The sequence below is a fragment of the Myotis lucifugus genome, unplaced genomic scaffold (assembly GCF_000147115.1).
Source record: "Myotis lucifugus unplaced genomic scaffold, Myoluc2.0 scaffold_0, whole genome shotgun sequence".
Lineage (NCBI taxonomy): Eukaryota > Metazoa > Chordata > Mammalia > Chiroptera > Vespertilionidae > Myotis > Myotis lucifugus.
The window spans coordinates 26,027,673-26,048,367 of NW_005871048.1; positions in this window are offsets into that span (position 1 = coordinate 26,027,673).

Sequence of the window (20,695 nt, forward strand, 5' to 3'; positions counted from 1 at the left end):
GGTTTGTGACAAAGTTTGGACTGGTGTGGACATCTAGTCTTCTCTCCTGTGATGACTCAGCTTCCCTGGTTGATGAAACTCTCAGGGAGGGGATTTATGTAACCACTGAGTTGTTTTTGGAGCATCTGTCTTCAGGCAGATAAAGGGAGTTCAAAGAAAACCTCTCTCTGCATTTGCTGTTTTTCAAGTGCCTTCAGAACTAATTAATCAATATACCAAAGCAGTGGCATGTCCTGAATTCCTTCCACAGCTAATAAGCACTAACTTGAAAATGTAAAATAATTTTATCTTGAGGGCAAACTCCAGGAGAGGAGTGTTTTTCCAGTAGTGCTGTGATCTATTAGCAATGTCTGCCACAGACATAAGAAAAAAATGGTGATGCATAATTAAGTGACTCACATTTGCTCATCCTGGCTCAAAGCCTACCTTAGTATAGAGAATCAAATCACACTCTGATTCACATTTAGGGACAGCATTCTGCAGTCTTGGAAATTATTTAAGAACATGCTTTTAAAGCTGGAAGAAATCTTAATTTTCTCATTTTATAGTTGAGACAACATTTGTCTTAAGGGACTTACTGAAGTTACAGAGCTAGTAACTGAGCAATGATTCAAACCTAGCGTTTCTAACTCCTAGTGGTCTAGCTTATTTTCTTATAAACCACAGTAAAGATCTAAGAATCCCAAAGACTGACAATTTCATTTTCCAACTTAATTTGAGAAGTCGCTTTGCCCTGGTAGGATTAAGATTTTGATTATTTTAGGTCGGCAAAATAAAAATGAGGATAGCTATATAGACCAGCTAGCTATACCTGATCTGTGGTGCACATTAGAATTATTTGGGAAGAGAATTAAAAAAACAAAAAAAAACTACCAATGCCCAGGCTTCCAACTGACCAATTAAATAAAAATCTCTGGGGTGGAGGACAGTAGTTGGTAAAAAAGTTTTTTAAAAAAAGTTTTCCATGTGATTTAATCCAGGATTGAAATGACCACTTTGTGAATGTTTAAAGTCATTGTTGCACAGAGAGTGGACTGGTGATTGCCAGAAGGGGATTGGGTGAAAGAGGTGAAGGGAGTGTGGACATGGACAACAGTGTGGTGATTATTGTGGAAAAGGGCATAGAGGGGATAAATGATGATGGAAACAAAATAAAAAATAAAATAAAATAAAATAAAATAAAATAAAAAATAGCTCTAACCGGTTTGGCTCAGTGGATAGAGCATCAGCCTGCGAACTGAAGGGTCCCAGGTTCGATTCCGGTCAAGGGCATGTACCTGGGTTGCGGGCACATCCCCAGTGGGGAGTGTGCAGGAGGCAGCTGATCGATGTTTCTCTCTCATCGATGTTTCTAACTCTCTATCCCTCTCCCTTCCTCTCTGTAGAAAATCAATCAAATATATTAAAATTAAAATTAAAAATAAATTTAAAAATAAATAAAAAATTTAAAAAAGAGTAGTAGACTATTAAATACTTTTTATTCCTTAATTCTAAGAACAGGTATCAAATGAGAAATTGACAATATAGCATTGATTGTAATGATATGAACAATTATTTTCAGATTATTCCATGGCAAAATTAAGAAAAACATTTATTTTTATGTCCTGGATAACATGTATAGAAATAGTATTCACTCCTTATTCAGTCAATTTCAGTCTTAGAAGACTTCAAACATGGTGGTAGACATCTGAATAACTGCCCAGAAAGTCATGCAAGTATGCCCTTCCACTGCAGAGGACTGCTCACTGATCATGTAGACAGTGACACAACAGTTTTGCTACTATACAGATCAGAAGATGATCGTTGATAGAATGGAAGCTTTTGGTTTTTACTGCTCATTTATTGATAGTACTGGGAGTGTCGTGAATCCCTCTGCCACTTAAAGGTAGCTAAACCTTGTACTGTATATGTAGCTACTGGAGGGGATGCTGGTCCAAGATCCAAGTAAAGAATAGCATATATTTACCTTTAAAATGAATTTTAGTATTTAGTTAAGGACTGTTGATGTTTGAAAATTCATAGCGCTCCAAAAATGAAGCCATAGTGTGAAGCCCTGAAGAGGACAAGGTTTCTATCTTTCATGTTTCCTTAGTTTACCATTACTTTGCCCCATACTAGACTTCTTGCAGTAGGCCTCCAGTATCCATTCTCCCTCCCTCCCTCTCCCTCTCTCCCTCCCTCCCACGCCCTTCTTCTCTAGTTCACAATTTATTATAAGAGGATAAGGAGGAAAATAAGTGTTTTTGTTTTAAAAGGCTTTTCAGTCTCCAGAATAGGACTGGGGACAAAGCAGCTGCAGTTCTGCCTTGCACTTAAAAAGTTGTAAGTACACCAGACATGCGTCATTCAAATGGACCATCTAAAGGTGAGGAACTTGAAATAAGGCTCAAACTTTCCTGATTGGATTAATCATTTATAGATAATTAAAGCTTAATGGATATCTCACCATGAACTAGAACTTTTCTGGTTTTGAGACTGTGTACAGCAAATGAGCTGGCATTATAGAAACCCTCTTATAGCACAGAGAAGTCCAAATTATCACTCTAAAAGTTGACACTGAAATGTGTCACTGAGGAAAGCTTTTTTGTGTTGGTCTTTGGATTGGCAGGTTATGACAAAACTACATTCATGTTACTTGAATACATCTTTTGTCTAGTTTTACATGCTTTTTTGACATGTCTAGAAAATGACATATTGAGGTTTTCATTAGCTTTAACCAGGTGTGGTTTTCTTATGGAAGACACCTCAGCAGGACTGCAGTTTAAAGCGAATAAACCAGTGAAGCTCAGAAAGGCCATTGCCCTCCTTCAGATGGTAGCAATGAGCTGAAAGACTCATTAATCAACCGCAGAGTCACAGGTGTGATGGCTGGCCTACAAGCCGCCAACAGACTGTGAAAGTCACATCCGACAGGCTAAATTGTCAAACTAGACCCATCCATAAACATTTTAACATAGCAAAATCCCAACTCTTTTGTCTCTAAGACAAAATGAAATGTTAACTAGCCTCCACACCTTCTGTGAAATGTTGCTTATTTTATTTTATAAAATTCAAATTTCTTGAAAAAGAATCAAATTTTGCATTATTTTATTTTATAAAAATGTTTTAGTGTCTTTATTTTTCTTAATGCTTAATACTCTTCTTGATTTGAAAAATTTATTCTTGTGCTACATGAAAGGGTGGAGGATGGATTTGCCTGTGTCAAAGCTTTATCAGTTGTGAAAATCACTTTTTAGCATGTGTGTTAGCTTCAGTTGTACCATTCAGAAATGTTTTGTTCATAAGGAAAAATCTATACATGTTTTAGTGAAAGGACTATGTAAACTACATTTTTTAACTAAAAGAAATTCTCCAAGTTAATTTGCTTTGATTTTTGTGTTCTCTTTCTTTTGATCTTCAAGGAATGATAATCTTTATTTTGTTTTAGTTTATTTTTTTTAATGGCACATCACGAAAGAAGTCAACTTAAACCTTAAATTTTAATGTGTGGTTTGGTCAGGAGTCTTGCAAAAAAATGACAATAAGCTTTCAAATGAATATGTAGTTTATATTTGGGTTGGGGGTGAAATCTGGTAAAATATATGGGATCCCTTTGAGTAAGTTTGACATTCCCAGATCTATTTTATAACTTCTATAGTAACGTGTATTTTTTATTTTTGTACAAAGGAAAATTAATACATAATATCAAATGATTCATATTTTCCCCCTCACTGTAATTTCACTTTATTCACTTTAAACACATTGAATTGCACATTGGTGCTCATTGAGCAGTGGAAATAAATTAAGCATGGTGCAGTTATAAGTTGTGTAGGCTCTCTAGGACCTTGCCCCTCGAAGCTTGTCTAAGAACAGCAGCATTAGAAATGCAGAATCTTGGGCCCCACTCAAGACCTACCAAAGGAAAATGTGCATTTGTATAAGATACTTAAGTGATTGTTGAAGTTTGAGATGCCTTAGGCTAAGGTGAGTTGGACGGTTCTTTTCTCTTATTAATTTTTACCTGCCATTCAAATATCATCTGAATAAATACCTTATAATGAGAGCTCTCATATTTTTAAAAAATCCAAACTGTATTGATTTTCTAAATGTTTTAAGCAATATCAAACTCAATGAACACTAAGTTGAAAATGGAATTAAAACACCTCAATAACATTGTTTGATGTGGGATTTGATCCAAACATATAGCTAAGAGAACATTAAATATACAAAGGCCAATGGTATTATACAAAAAGCATCTAATACTGGTCTGCATATATTGCACCAGTATAGGAAAAGGCAGAGTGTACACACAAGTGTTACTTGTTCATAAAAAAAACTTACAGACTATATTTCATCCACTGAAAAGCAATTGATTACTAAGTTCTTCCATGGCTTCATTTTATCTTTCATTCATGTTTTAATATTGAAAAAGCAGAAACATTCTTTAAAATGTTTTAAGTATGTTATTGTTTAACTTTTTTGAGTTATTTCTCTGTGGTTTTTTGGGGAAAAAATACGAATAAATATTTAGACTAAATGGACTAGAATGTCAAAAAGATGATAGAAATCTCACCTTATATCCTTCAGGAAGTCATACTTTAATTCACATTCCTTGTCAATCTCTGTTTTTCCAAAATACTATTATATTATATATACTAAATTTCCATAAAATATTATGATTACTACTCTATATTGACCTAAAGTTATTATGCTAAGTTACTTGAAAGGAACTATGCAGGGGCAGGGAGGGGGGCAGGGGAGACTTTTACAACTGGAAATTAAAAGAAGTTCATTTGTGGCCCATTTTATGGATGCCTAAATAAAATTAAAGAATGCCGACACCGGTTTGGCTCAGTGGATAGAGCGTCGGCCTGCGGACTGAAAGGTCTCAGGTTCGATTCCGGTCAAAGGGCATGTACCTGGGTTGCGGGCACATCCCCAGTGGGGAGTGTGCAGGAGGCAGCTGATCGATGTTTCTCTCTCATCGATGTTTCTAACTCTCTATCTCTCTCCCTTCCTCTCTGTAAAAAATCAATAAAATATATTAAAAAAATAAAAAATAAAAAATAAAATAAAATTAAATTAAAGAAGAAAAAATAAAACCTCTGATATTTCTACAGTTTGTATATACCCAAGATTCTCCTGGGAATCTTGGATTGGGGAGACATCAAGCTGATTTACTCTAGGTGTAGATACTTGCAAACAGGAAGTGATCATTAACTGCTTATTTTGATTTAAAAGTAGTTGGAGGATTGATAGCAATACAGAAATGTAACAGAAAGGGAAAGGAAAAATTGTATACTGAGAAGTGACTCAAGTTATACGAATTCTATTTCATCTGTAATCCTTATTCACTGAATATGTCTAATAGAGAACAGGATATAAGACAATGTGATAGATTAGACAGTAAAGTATCTACACTAATAAAAGAGAAACATGCAAATTGGTGTCACTCCGCTACCCTTTCCATTGGCTAATTAGCATATCCTTATGCAAATTAACTGCCAGCCAAGATGGCGGCCAGCAGCCAGGCAGCTTGAAGCTAACAGGAGGCTTGCTTGCTTCAGTGACAGAGGACTCCAATGTTCCCTGCCTGCGCTGCCGGCCTCTGAGCTTGCAGTTTGAAACATTGTTACAAATATAGAAGCTAAACAAAACCCCAGAAACCTGCTTTCAGCCAGCCAGGATCTCAGAGCTGGAGTTGAAACTGTTTCGATTCCAGAACCCAAACAAACCAGATACCTGCTTTCAGCAGCTGAGGCCTCAGAGCTGGAGCCAAGCCTCAGAGCTAAAGCTGGCCCAGAATAAAGAAAAAAAAAAAAAGTAGCGGTTGGGAGCTTCAGTCACCCGCCAGCCTGAAAACAGCCCTCAGCCCCTCACCCAGACTGGCCAGGCACCCCAGTGGGGACCCCCACCCTGAAGGGAGTGTGACCAGCTGCAAACAGCCATCATCCTGTCATCCAGGCTAGCCAGGCACCCCAGTGGGGACCCCCACCCTGATCCAGGACACCCTTCAGGGCAAATCAGCCGGCCCCCACCCGTGCACCAGGCCTCTATCCTATATAGTAAAAGGGTAATATGCCTCCCAGCACCGGGATCAGCGGAGCCGCGAGGCCTCCCTGCACCGGGATCAGCATGACAGGGGGCAGCGACCAAACCCCCTGATCACCCTGCGGCTCTGTGTGTGACAGGGGGTGGGGCCACAACCTCCCTATCCGCCCTGCTCTGTTCGTGACAAGGGAAGGCGCCCCAACCCCCTGATCAGTCCTGGGAACACATTTTTTTTAATAGACATGTGTGGCGTTGAAAGAAAAAGAAACTGTTCTCTTGTCATAATAAAACCTCTGAGAATGGCATTTAAAAACATCCAGGCTCCTACCGATAAAGTGTAAATAAAATTAATAATAAAAATATATAGTGATTTCTACTGGTATAATTACATGGGTAATTTAGCAGTAGATTTCGATGAAACTGGAAGCATTTGTATGATGTACAGTTAAACTCCTATAAATAGTATATAGAAAATGAAAGATTCCCAATGTCTTTGGATACAAAAGGAATCATAAAAATGTTAAGTAGTAGCAGTTCTTAAAAAGTAAATTTTCTCTTTCATTATTCTGATAACCAGCTCTTTAAAAATATTTGACCAGTGTTATTTCATAACTTTATTGTCTGTTTACATTTTAAAAATATAACTTTATACCCCCACAACAAAGTTATAAATCCAGCCTTCTTTGTTTTTAAATTATATCCATTAAAATGAAAGAATGAACTAAAACTTCTCAGGAATAACTTAATTTTGGGCAATTTTCAATTTGATCTATACTCTTCACAGCTGGTTCCATACAAAAATATTCTTGACTATCCAATTATAACAGATTTAAAATGTGAAGAAAGTTGTCTTCTAAAAGGGAGAAAATACTTGACTGGCAACATGCTGTGTATTTTTACATGAACTTTTAATTCTCAAAACTTTCTATAAAATACTTGCCATGTTCTTAAGTATCAAGATAAGAGAACAGATTTAAAGAAAGTAAGAATTTGCACACTTTGTCCATACATGGCTAATCTGGAATTCAAGTCCAACACCTGTAGTTAACTCCAAAGGTGTGTCCTTTTCATTATAGACTGCTGGCAAAATACAAGTTGTAATGACATGCAATGTGAATATTTTTTTTCTGTGAATATGCATACCATATATATGTTATTATAAACATTTTTATGACAAACAGGAAAGGATACAAAACTTAAATATGAAACTTTATAAATTGCCATAAAGCAAACATTTATTTACCCACCATTGATAACCAATGTCCAGGAGTAGAACATTGTCAACACCCTTGAAGCATCCCCCATACTCCCTTGTAAAGATTATCATCTCCATCCGTGTACTGTTCAGTGGTGTTAAATGCATTTGCATTATTGTACAATCATCACCACCATCCATTCCCAGAACATCTTCACCGTCCCAAACTGAAACTCTGTACCAACTAAACATTTAAATATTCTTTGTTGCCTTTATTTTTGAATGACAGCTTAACTGGCTATTTACAGGGTGTGGAAGGTGTGGCAAAAGTAGGTTTAAAGTTGTGGGTACACAAAACATTGAGTTTATTCTTATATTATCATTTATTAATTATTATATTATTTTCTATACAAACCACTGTAAACCTACTTTTGCCTCATGCTGTACTTATTGGCTAATGTTTTGTTTCTCAGAAGACTTTGTAGCCATAGCTCTACTATTTCAGTACATAGCTTTGGAGCCAGCCTATCTGTTCTTCCTTCAGAAACTTGATATTTTACCTAAAAGGTGAAATAATTATTTCTTTGTCTTCAAAAATCAGTTCTATCACCAGCATGTCTTGGGTTTTATCATTCTGTGTCAGTTTTCCCAAGGACATGCGTCCTTTTGATTTGTATATTTAAATATTACTTTATTTCTTCTAAGTTTTCTTAAATTATATCTTTAGATATTTTCCACACTGCATTAGTTTAATTCTTTTCTTTAGGGGTACCATTTATGCTTATGTTGGATTTTCTTCAATGCCTTCCATCTTTTTATCTTTAGTTGTTTGGTAATTTCTATTTTATTTTCTTACTTTTCTGAATCCTTCTATGTCCTCTTTTTGCTGTTCCAACATGGCCTCCAAAAAACAAAATAACTTTAATAAATACTTAACCCATTGTACGCCATAAGCGTCTGTAGATGCAAGCAGCAGACCTCCCCCACACGCCACACACGTCTATTAAAAAAAATGTGTGCCGAAACCGGTTTGGCTCAGTGGATAGAGCATCGGCCTGCGGACTGAAAGGTCCCAGGTTCGATTCCAGTCAAGGGCATGTACCTGGGTTGCGGGCACATCCCCAGTGGGAGATGTGCAGGAGGCAGCTGGTCGATGTTTCTCTCTCATCGATGTTTCTAACTCTCTATCTCTCTCCCTTCCTCTCTGTAAAAAATCAATAAAATATATTTAAAAATTAAAAAAAAAATGTGTTCCTTAAGTGGCAGCCCTGACCAACTTTAAAATCATTTTTTGTGAGAATTTTCAGCTGAAAATATTCAAGAACACCTGAATTGTGAGTAACATATTTATTTTTATAATATTCATTGCAAATTGATTTTTTAAAATTAAATTCAAAATATCGTGGCATGTGGGGATGATTTCTGTTTTGGACATGTGGCAGTTAACTGGTTAAATAAGGTGGCAAAATTTTCACTTATTTGTATTGAGAGTTGATGGCAGAATATATTTTCATATTCTTCTTGTGGTTCTTGGAAGGTGCATAGTAAAATTTTTTCATAATGTCCTACAATCTGTTTCTAAAAGACGTACTCAGGAGAATAATAACATTTACTTTAGATTTATGACTTTACTTTTTATATCTATATGTATAGTCATATGAGAAATATATTTTGCTAATGTAGTATCTAATTATAAATAGGTGAATTGTATATTGTTGTTATCCTTGATTAAAATTATTGCTTTAACATTTGAAAAGATTTAAGTCTTCTTATTGTAAAGGTATATCTGTGATCATTTTTTCTAGCTTACATTGTAATGTTTATTTTTATATGTATAGTGTTTTTTACTCAATATATCACATTATAATTTTTACTTTATTATTTATCAAACCATCTGTTAGTCTAAAATATTAGTAAATAATATAGTGATAATGAATTATTTTACACTTTTCATCTTATTCTTATTTTTTAAAATAATGCACAGTGGCATTTTTTATGGGATACTATTTACTCAACTAAATAAGATCCTTTTAAACAATACCAAGAGAATGCAATATCAACTTCTAAATAGAGACTGTTTATTGTTCTGTATGATTCCATATCATTAAAGTGAAGAACATGGAATAATTTTAAAACCTAAGTATCTATGTCCATTTCAAATTTCAATCTATAAATACTATCAAAGAAACTTATTGCCACTCTAAGAACAGTGTGAAACTAATGGAAGACACCTGAAAAATTTTTATGTCCATAAATTTTTTTACAATTGCATGTAAATTCAAACTCATTTTTACAGGGCCAGCTTTTATATATTCTTTATAAAAGAAAAATAAATTGATTCAGTTATAAAGCAAAAATACCTCTGAGTGTAACTCAGTAATGTGTGCATAAATATGGTCTTAGTACTGTGTGAGGAGAAGTGAATCCACTATGATAGTTACTGTCTATAAACTCTTAATTACTTCAAAAAATCAGAAATGAGATACATATGAAATATTGATCATAAAGCAAAATCTGAAAGACATGAGTTCTTATTCTCTGGGAAAACTCTTGAAAGTATTAGTTTATAACCAAAATAATATAGCTTTTCAGATAAATATTTGAAAAGAAGGTTGAAAATAGAGAATCAAAACAGTACATTTAAATTTGATCTTTTTAAAAAATTCTTTATTGTTTAAAATATTACATGTCTCCTTTTTCCCCATTGACCTCTCCCCAGATGTTCCCACCCCCCAGCACATGCCCCCACACCCTAGCACATGCCCTCACCCCCCTACTGTCTGTGTCCATGGGTTATGCTTATATGCATGCATACAAGTCCTTTGATTGATCTCTTACCCACCCTCCGGCCCCTGGCCTTCCCTCATAGGGTTCGATGCTTCAATGTCTCTGGATCTATTTTTGTCCATCAGTTTATGTTATTCATTATATTCCACAAATGAGTGAGATCCTGTGATATTTATCTTTCTCCGACTGGATTATTTCGCTTAGCATAATTCTCTCCAGGTCCATCCATGCTGTTGCAAATGGTAAGAGTTCCTTCTTTTTTACAGCAGCCCAGTATTCCATTGTGTAGATTGTACCACAGTTTTTTAATCCACTCATCTGCTGATGGGCACTTAGGCTGTTTCCAAATCTTAGCTATTGTAAATTGTGTTGCTATGAACATAGGGGTGCATGTATTCTTTCTGATTGGTGTTTCTGATTTCTTGGGATATATTCCTAGAAGTGGGATCACTGGGTCAAATGGGAGTTCCATTTTTAGTTTTTTGAGGAAACTCCATACTGTTTTCCACAGTGGCTGCACCAGTCTGCATTCCCACCAGCAGAGAAGGAGGGTTCCTTTTTGTCCAAACCCTCGCCAGCACTTGTTTGTTGATTTCTTGATGATAGCCATTCTGACAGGTGTGAGATGGTACTTCATTGTAGTTTTAATTTGCATCTGTCAGATGATTAGTGACTTTGAGAATGTTTTCATATATCTCTCGGCTTTCTGAGTGTCCTCTTTTGAAAAGTGTCTATTGAGGTCCTTTGCCCACATTTTGATTGGATTGTTTATCTTCCTTTTGTTAAGTTGTATGAGTTCCCTGTAAATGTTGGATATTAAACCCTTATTGGATTTAACATTGGCAAATATGTTCTCCCATTCGGTGGGCTCTCTTGTTGTTTTGTTGATGGTTTCTTTTTCCTGTACAGAAGCTTTTTATTTTGATGTAGTCTCATTTGTTTATTTTCGCCTTAGTTTCAATTGTGATAGGAGCTATATTGGTAAAGATATTGCTACGACATATGTCTGATATTTTGCTGCCTATGAATTCTTCTAAGACTTTTATGGTTTCCCTCCTTACGTTTAAGTCCTTTATCCATTTTGAGTTTATTTTTGTGTATGTTGTAAGTTGGTGGTCTAGTTTTATTTTTTTGCATGTATCTGTCCAATTTTCCCAACACCATTTACTGAAGAGACTGTCTTGTCTCCATTGTATGCTCTTGCCTCCTTTGTCAAATATTTTTTCCATTTATTGTTTAATATTTTTAAATTTCTTTATTGTTTAAGTTATTACATATGTGTCAAATATTATTTGAACATAATGGCTTGGGTCGATTTATGGGTTCTCTGTTCTGTTCCATTGGTCTTTATTTCTGTTCTTGTGCCAGTAGCAGGCAGTTTTGAGAACAGTGGCTTTATAATATAGCTTGATATCTGGTATTGTGATCCCTCCAATTTGTTCTTCTTTCTCAGGATCGCTGCAGCTATTCTGGGTCTTTTTTTATTCCAGATGAATTTTTGGAGAGTTTGTTCTAGGTCTGTGAAATATGCCGTTGGTATTTTAATGGGGGTTGCATTGAATTTATAGATTGCTTTAGGTAGTATGGACATTTTAATAATGTTGATTCTACCAATCCATGAACACGGTGTGTTATTCCATTTGTTTATGTCTTCCTCTATCTCTTTTTTCAATGTCCTGTACTTTTCCAAGTTAATTTGCCTCCTTAGTTAAGTTTATTCCTAGGTATCTTAATTTTTTGTTGCAATGGTAAATGGAATTGTTTTTTAGTTTCTCTTTCTGTGAGTTTATTATTGGTGTATAAAAAGGCTATAGATTTCTGGGTGTTAATTTTGTATCCTGCCACATTGCCGAATTCAGTTATTAAGTCTAGTATTTGGGGGGGGGGTAGGGTTTTCTATGTACAATATCATGTCATCCGCAAATAATGATAGTTTTACTTCTTCTTTTCCAATTTGGATGCCTTTTATTTCTTCTTCTTGTCTGATCGCTGTGGCTAGTACTTCCAGTGCTATGTCAAACAGGAGTGGTGAAAGTGGGCATCCCTGTCTTGTTCCTGTTCTTAAAGGAAATGGTTTTAGTTTTTGCCCATTGAGTATGATGTTGGCTGTAGGTTTATCATATAGGGCTTTTATGATGTTGAGGTATGATCCCTCTATTCCCTAAAACGCACTTTGTTGAGAGTTTTTATCAAGAAAGGGTATTGAATTTTGTCACATGCTTTTTCTACATCAATTGATATGATCATGTGATTTTTCCCCTTTTCAATTTGTTTATGTGATGTATAATGTTTATTGATTTGCGAATATTGTACCAGCCTTGCATCCCTGGAATAAATCCTACTTGGTTAAATTTGATTTTATTGCTATCAAGTGTGGTACTTTACCAAGACTCAGCATAAATGAACAAGCAACTGTAGAGTACATATAATTTTGTCCTATTGAGCGAAGAATTAGCAAAGACATGATTTCTCAATGTGGACACAAACATACCTGTAGAGACTGACAGAAAGATAAAAATAAGTTTTTATTCCCCCTCCTTCATACTGAATTGCTTATAGAACAAGAATGAAAATCCAAAAGGTAGTGTTTTTCACTGCATAAAGTAATATGAAAGTTCTGTGCTCTAAGGAAATATAAATAAAGGCAAAAACATGTAGCATGAGTATGGCTATATTAATAATTTTAAAAGGAACTAAAGATTGCATAGAAATATGCCTCTTGTGACTTAGCCATGTGGCTTATTAACATTTGCTGAATATCAACGTATAGAAAACCAGGACTCTTAGATCATTTAAAGCAGTCTTGCTAGAAATCTCAGGGTGGTATTTAAGTCTGAGAACTATAGGTATCCTCAAACACAGTGTTCAGCTTCTGCATAGAGCACTTAGCATATTTCTTTTTTCTCTATAGTTTTAAATGTGTGGGAACATGTGATCAGGGTCCTTTTTATATTCAAAATGGATCAGCTTCTGTCTAGAAAGTGTCTTATTGTCATGATGTCACCACATCTCAAGATTTGTGACCTTTTGCACCATATGGATTCATGGTAGTCCACGTCCTAGCTTACAGGCCAGAGTGCTTTTGTGCCCCCGCTAGAGGGTATCAAAGGCTTTTGGACTGGAATTTCAAGTACCAATAGATTTGGAGAAACAAAAAGTAATTTTTATATATCCTAAGGACCGCCAGATGTCGCAAAGGCATCATTGATGGAATGGTTTTTATCCAAAATGTGGCACTTATATAAGGAATACTAGTATTGTGTTTGAGAGTCGTAGAGGCCATAACAGGTCAGTGAAATGTCCTTCAAACATTTGATTTTTACATTCAAGAATGGGCCCAGATGAAAAGATAACCACATATCTGACATTGACGTTACTACCATTTAGACAACCGATTCAATTGCCTTAGTCAGTAGGATCAATCAGTCCTTTATTACTTTGAAAAACCACAGAAATATATATATTTTCTTTTTTTTTTTAAAAAAAGCATGGTTTGGAACTACATTTAACCACTATATTTTAACTATAAATATTAAATGCTGTGTAGAAATACATATAAACTTTTGTAACTTTTCCTACCCTCTAAGTTTAAGATATCTTATGAAATGTACAAAATTATAATAATGAAAGAAATGGTGCTGAGTTAAATTCTGCTGAGCCAAATTGGCAGTTTAATAAGTAAAACTTGGAAGCAAGCATTTGATGATTGATTTTCTTTGAGACAGAACAAGCATGATAGTGGGGAAAGTAATTTTCCTTATTGAGAGAAAATATAGTGTTTTTAACATGTCTCTAGTATGAATGGAAGCCTTGTCAAAAAAAACAAAACGGAGCAACACATAATGTCTTTAAAAAGGTGAATTAACATAAGTATATCACTTATTTATATATCAAATTTTATACATGTCAGTTTTATTCAGAATGCCATAAAGTTTATATCATAACAATGGTATTATTACCTTTGTTATGTCCTGAAAAAAATCTGATATTAACAGTTTTGTAAGTAGATTATAAAATATATTCAGTTGAAGAAATGCAATGATGAAAATTAAGGCCAACATATGTAGTCACATGCAGGTCTTAGGCAACTCCAAGTAATTTTAAGTACTTGAAATACATTATTCAACAGGTAACCTGCTGTATATTTGTATATAATATGCTCTGCTTGAGAATACAAGAACTGTCAAGATAAAAATAAGAAACATGCATCATTCTAACTTAATTACAATTCATCAAAAAATTCCTCTATTGTATATACTGCAGGGAGATGTGTAAACTTTCTTATAAAAATAAGCATATACTAAAGTTAATTGAGATTTGCTGTTAGAATTTTTTGTATATAGTTAGTTTTCTATTGCTTAAGGAATACACACACACACACACACACACACATAAATCAACATTGTATATATACTAGTACATCCGAGTATTTGGTTTACATGTACTCTTACTGCACCTATTTTATAGTCACATCCATGGGAAAATTTAAATGATGAATATGAATTTGTTTGTAGAGGGTTCTTTCCAAGTTTGTAAATGTACATTTATTTCCAATTGTGTTTTCTAGCTATATTTTGTAATTCTACTTAGCTGTGGATATATTATTCCCATTTGGAATGAAATGTATAACAACATACGGAGGACATTCTCATGCTGTTTTTCTGGATTTAATTAGTAAGCAACCGGTGAATCTGTGGTTCCCATTACATTTGAGTATGTCTATCGTGAGTCCATGTTCTGCGTGAAGGATGATCTCTATTTTATTCTAAGACTTTATGTATATTTAACCTTTAATTTGACTAGCAGGTTGTGTGATTTACATAAAAAATAGATCAGCTTTGAATTCACTGAACGTTATTGGTATAACATAATCAATCATCTCTAAATGTTAATGGTGTTAAAGAGCAATGAGAGCATATGTCTTATATTTGTAATCCTGTGGGTTTACGACATTATTTAGGACGTCTAAGAGCATTAGATCATGGCATTTCTCTGTGGTTATGGACTTAAATTTTTTGAATGGTGGGTATCATTCTAATAAAGTTGATGAATCAGCCAAATATAAGTACTTTATTTAAACTATGAATTACCTAAGGAGTGTTTTGATGACTAGAACATTCTTATGAAGGAAGGTATATATACAATACAGTACTTTAAATGCTGTGACTTTGTCTCATTCTCTTTTTACTATCTTTTAATAAAATATGACTTTCATTGGTGTTATCCTAATTACATCGTACACACAATTCCTCAATGAAATAAAAAGTCAATATGTGAATGACAGTAGTGAGGGAAGAAAATAGGATTTCGAATGGTAAAAAGCCTGTTCTGGTAACAAAGACTGAATCAATCCCTGTGTTGTATAGCAGCTTGATCATATCTTTAAAACTGATAGTAACAAAGAATATTTATTTGTAACCATACTATTGTAGGATTTATTTGAAAACTCAAATCCCAATTATCAGGAAAATTGCGTCCTCTTTATCTCACAGAAGGGCTTACTGAATCATAGCATATTTGGTTATTAGGACTATAATATTGTTACCTTGCTTGAAACACATGGTCTCTCTTGATATACAAGAAAAAAACTGAATCCATTTCAATAAATTAATAGGGATGAGAATCCCAATCCATCCTTCTTTTCAGAGGTTCGCATACATTGTAATGAAATGCATTAGGAGTTTCCTTCACTTGAAATCCAAATGAGACCCATTTTGGCTCACACCCTGACAGTCTCTTTTATAAGCGTTGCTGTCTCCTGTTCTTGTGTGGGCCCAGTAAAATGCTTCCTTTGTGAGATGCACAGAGACAATATAATGCTACGAAAGACGAAGGTGTCAAAACACCAAGTTAGAGGCAATCTAATCAATGCCTCCTGATTTAGCCTTTGAAGGCTCTCTTCATTAAAACTCTTTAATGGTGAGGCTTATCTTGAGGTAGAGCTGTTACTTAATATTTTTCAGTGTCATTCTTTGGACAGTCATTTGTACCTTTTAAATGTATTTTCAGTATTCATTGTTTAGTAAATTGGATGTCTTGTTAGCATGGTGGTGGTATGAATGACTTGCATCAAAATGATTGAAGGTAATAGTGTATGAATTCTTGGTACATTTTTTCCTATCCCTTTATCCCCATCTTTTCCTCTAATAAAAAATCTTTATTTCCTTTGGAAATGTCAGGTGTAGGATGTCATTTGATGCTTTCCAAAAACAGACATTTATACCATTTGTCATATCCAATAATATGAAATCTAAAAATAACACAAAGCAATTAATTTCTATTTGAGAGTAGTTTATTACCATTGCCATCCTTTTACTAAATACACTTTTTAAAATAATTATATTTTTATCTAGAGCTTTGGGGTAAAGCAATGAGAATCTCACTAAAGTGATGGGGAAAATCCCAAGATGTCCCATGCTCTCCTGAGTTTTTGTTTCTCAATAAGTATATTAGAAGTGCTGAGAGATAGAAGAGGAGAAATGTAATGCCTGCCAATACTAGATAGGATTGTGAACTTAGGAATAATGTCTATGTCAGACATCCTTTAAAATGTTCTGTTTTCTTAGGTGTAAGTAAAAATGTATAAAATATAAAATGTTTTGACTCTTCAATTCACTGGTCCCTTCCCCAGTAATTTGTTCAATTTAATAATTGAAAAGCTTTAAATTTTCTTTTATACATGGACCATATGGCATCATGATTTGAAAAATATAGAGAGGGAATACATTGAAGAACATCTTATTAATGACATATGTGTGTATTATACTTAGACCTGTTTTATCCACACACAATGTGTGTGGAAAGCCATATATACACAGCAATGAAAATACTTTATTGTTTTTTGTTTGCATATTTACAGAATGTATAGTCTTTCCTATAGACAGATTTAACAAATACATATGGTTTTGGACCAGAAACTTATATTGGTCATCTAAAGAATCTGAGAAAATCAGTTTAATTTTATTTTTAACATGCCCATATATATATATATATATATATATATATATATATATATATATATATTTAAATATATATACATATATATGTATATATTCACAAGATGCCCTTACTCTTCCTTCCACCCCAATCTACCATTACCAGTAAAAATAAATAATTGAAAAAATGCAGAAAATATAAAAAGATAAACATTATAGAATTTATGCACACAGTATCTTGAAAATGGAGACAAGCTCAAGCAACTTTGACCTGATTTTTAAATGACTACTGTGGTGACTACAGCTGCTCGAGCTTAGTAATTATTTGTGATAGGTTGTTTTTGAGTCCCATATGATTAGGAGCTCCAGGCTCAGCTATCTCATTTGCTGGCACACAAACAGATTCTTCCAGGTGCTGAAAATTAAATTTTAATATATTATTTAAATATTAAGAGAATTACAGTTTCAGTAATTTTACAGCTACAGCTGGAGTGCAAAGCATGCCTGTAGAATGCAGTGTTGGGCAATAGCATATAGGAAGTTTATAGTGATTTTTGAAATTATTAGCTTATGTAGTTAGTTAGATGATGGCCTTATCTGGCAGTTAGTTTATATATAGGTGTCCAAAAAAATGTATACATACTTTAACAGCTAATAGCTCAACTGATATTTCTTTCCTTTCAGATTTCCTTTCAGATTAACCCATTGGAATTAATAACTATTCAAAGTGTGTATACATTTTTGGGGACACCCTGTATAGGTAACCTTGATTAAGTTTTGGTTGTTTTAACACCCTCTAAATTATTGCAAATTTTTTAGTCTTTGCATGTTGGCTATGTACAGAGAACATATTTATGACACAGAAATTTAAGATTTTGAAAGGTAGATGGTTAAGAAATCTGTGCTTCTTATGTCTTTTTGTATATGTAGTATCCTGTTCTGAAAGGGGTTTTATAGCCTGAAATATTTTAGGTCTGTTATTTCTCCTTTTCAATAAGAACAAACTCAAAGTTGCTAGAAATTAGGGGAAAAGGCAACAAAATTCTAGTCTTTTAAGACCCAAGAACAGGATTCATCATTAGCATGCTTCTTGAATTTTTTTTCTGTGGCTTTTGACCTGTTCAAATTATGTAGAAACCAATTTTAAATAATATGTGTGTTTTGGTAAGATGTCCATAGTTTGTTTGGAATTTAGAGTAAGAAACAAATTTAATAATGGACTTTTATAAGTTGCAATCATTTGTAACCTAATTTGTATGATAAAATCTTTTCTAGGCATTATACACATTTCAGTTTACATTTAAAAAACCTCTGTTTTGCTAACATAAATACACTTTGCTGGCAGAATCATGAGCAAACAGCCTGTAATATAATTCCATGGCAGCTAATTTTACTTGCTCGGGAGCCAAATCACTTAGGTTCAATTCTTAGCTCTGCCACCTTCTAGGTTTGCATAGCCAACCTTTCCATGCCTTAATGTTTTCATCTGTATAATGGAGCTATTTTGGAATTGTTAGAAGGAGTAGGAAAATTTATCAAATAAAAGATTACAAATAGTACCTGACACAAAGTAAGCGCTTTCTATTAGCTTTTTTTTTTTAGTAGTATTCATGCCACTAATTTTAAGTTCATGGTATAAATAAATAAAATGCAATGCTCACTTTTATAATTCTTGAAAGATTTTAGTATTTATTCAAAAAACTTCTCATAGATAGTCAATAACTTTGTTAATTAACTCATTAATATAAATAAACTCTTTACCCTTGGGATTTCTATTTTACCTACCCTTAGAATTTCTAGTACACTTACATTTTCATTCATAAATCCAGATATAGTGTGAAACACTGTGACACACACTGTCAAGGAGTAAATTATTTAACAAAATCTTTGTAGGAACAGTTATATAATTACTTGTTAAATCTCAGAACACATTTTAAAAATATAAGAGTAAAGAATTTGTCAGTCTTTTCATTTTTTTCTTCTCCTAGCATATAATACTAGAAAGTACTTACTTTGAACTGATGAACAAAAACAGATCCAGAGACAGAGAAGCATCTATCAGACCATCAAACCTCAAAGGGAAGGTAGGGGAGGGTGGGGGTAAGAGGGAGAGATCAACCAAAGGACTTGTATGCATGCATATAAGCCTAACCAATGGACACAGACACCAGCGGGGTGAGGGCATGAGTTGGGGGGTGTGGGGGGGGAATGGGAAGATAAGGACACATATGCAATACCTTAATCAATAAAGAGAGGGGGCAAAAAGGTCTTAACTGCTTTTGAAAAATTCAACTGGTTTTGAAAATGACTATAAGAAAAATCATGCAAATCATATTTTGAAAGATAGATTAAAAGCTATGTAGCAAAAATAAATAATAAATAAATAAATAAATAAAAAATAAAAGCTATGCAGCATAACATTTTTCCTCTGTAAAATATGATTTTTATGTGTTGATATGAGTTTACGATTTTTTCCATTGTGTCAAAATGAACAATTAACATACATGTACTGAGTACCTTCTGGATCAGGACTATTTTCGGCTCAGAGTGGGGCAGTAAAGAGCAAGTTTACACTCAAATGATAGAGTAGATAGTAAACTGATGAATATATAAAATAATGTCAGGTAGTAATAAAAGCTATGATATAAATTAAAGCATAGATGGGTATGGACGGTAGGTGACTCTTTTAGATGGACAGGAAGGGTTGCCAGGGAAGGAATCTATGAGGAAGTGTATTTGACCTCAGGGAGAAGCTATGAATATTTCTGGGGAAGAGCACATGAGACAGCACATTCCATTCTGTTCAGAGACAGAAACAAGCTCCAAATGGTGTAGGAAGAGCAAGAAGATCGTTATGACTGGAGCTAAATGAGTGAGGGGAGAGAGAAAGGAGAGGAGGGCGAAGAAGCAACCAGAGACCAGATCACATAGGAATGCTTTCATTTTGTGTGATAAGAAGTCACTGGAGAGTATTGAGCTTGAAGAGTAGTAGTGTGACCTATACTTTTAAAACATTGTTCTGATTGCTATGAGAAGAAGAGAATGTAAGGATGAAATGGGGTGTAAAAGAAAAATTAGAATGCTGCAACAATAGTTTACATGGAATTAGATTGATGGAGAGTGTAGGAAGTGGTTGGCCTTTTCCTCTATTTTGAAGATACCGAGTTAAACCGTATAAAAATAGAAATTGAGGATTGCTGTTGGATTAAGTATGAGTTGTGAGAGGAACAAATCAAGGATATTTCCAAGGCTATTGGCACAAACAACTGTGTGAATAAGGGTGTGGTTTATTAGATGAGGAAACATGGAAGAGGATTGTGTTTTGGGGTTGGGGGGTGATCAAGAATTTACATAGTGCATTTGAGTTGCCTTTAAGACATCTAGGAAGAGTAGGAGATGGATATAGGATATAGTAATATGGAACTCAAAGGAGAGATTGGAGTTGAAGTTATTGTGGCCATGATCATAGTTCAGATGTTATTAATAAGACATGATGGAACTGATTAACATCATTTTTGATTGAGATCTGAGGCCCAGGGCACTTTAACATTGAGAAGTTGGGAGGAGGAAGATCCAGTTAGGTCAGTGGTGAAGAAATGGTCAGTGGAGGAGAGAAAAACAGGAGAATGTCATGTCCTGAGAGTCAAGTGAGGCTCTCAGAGAGCAGAGGGAGTGGTCAAGGGCCACCATCCATCTCCCTTGAGCCCTTACCTTTGTCACTTAGATCACAAATGTTCACAGACAGCCC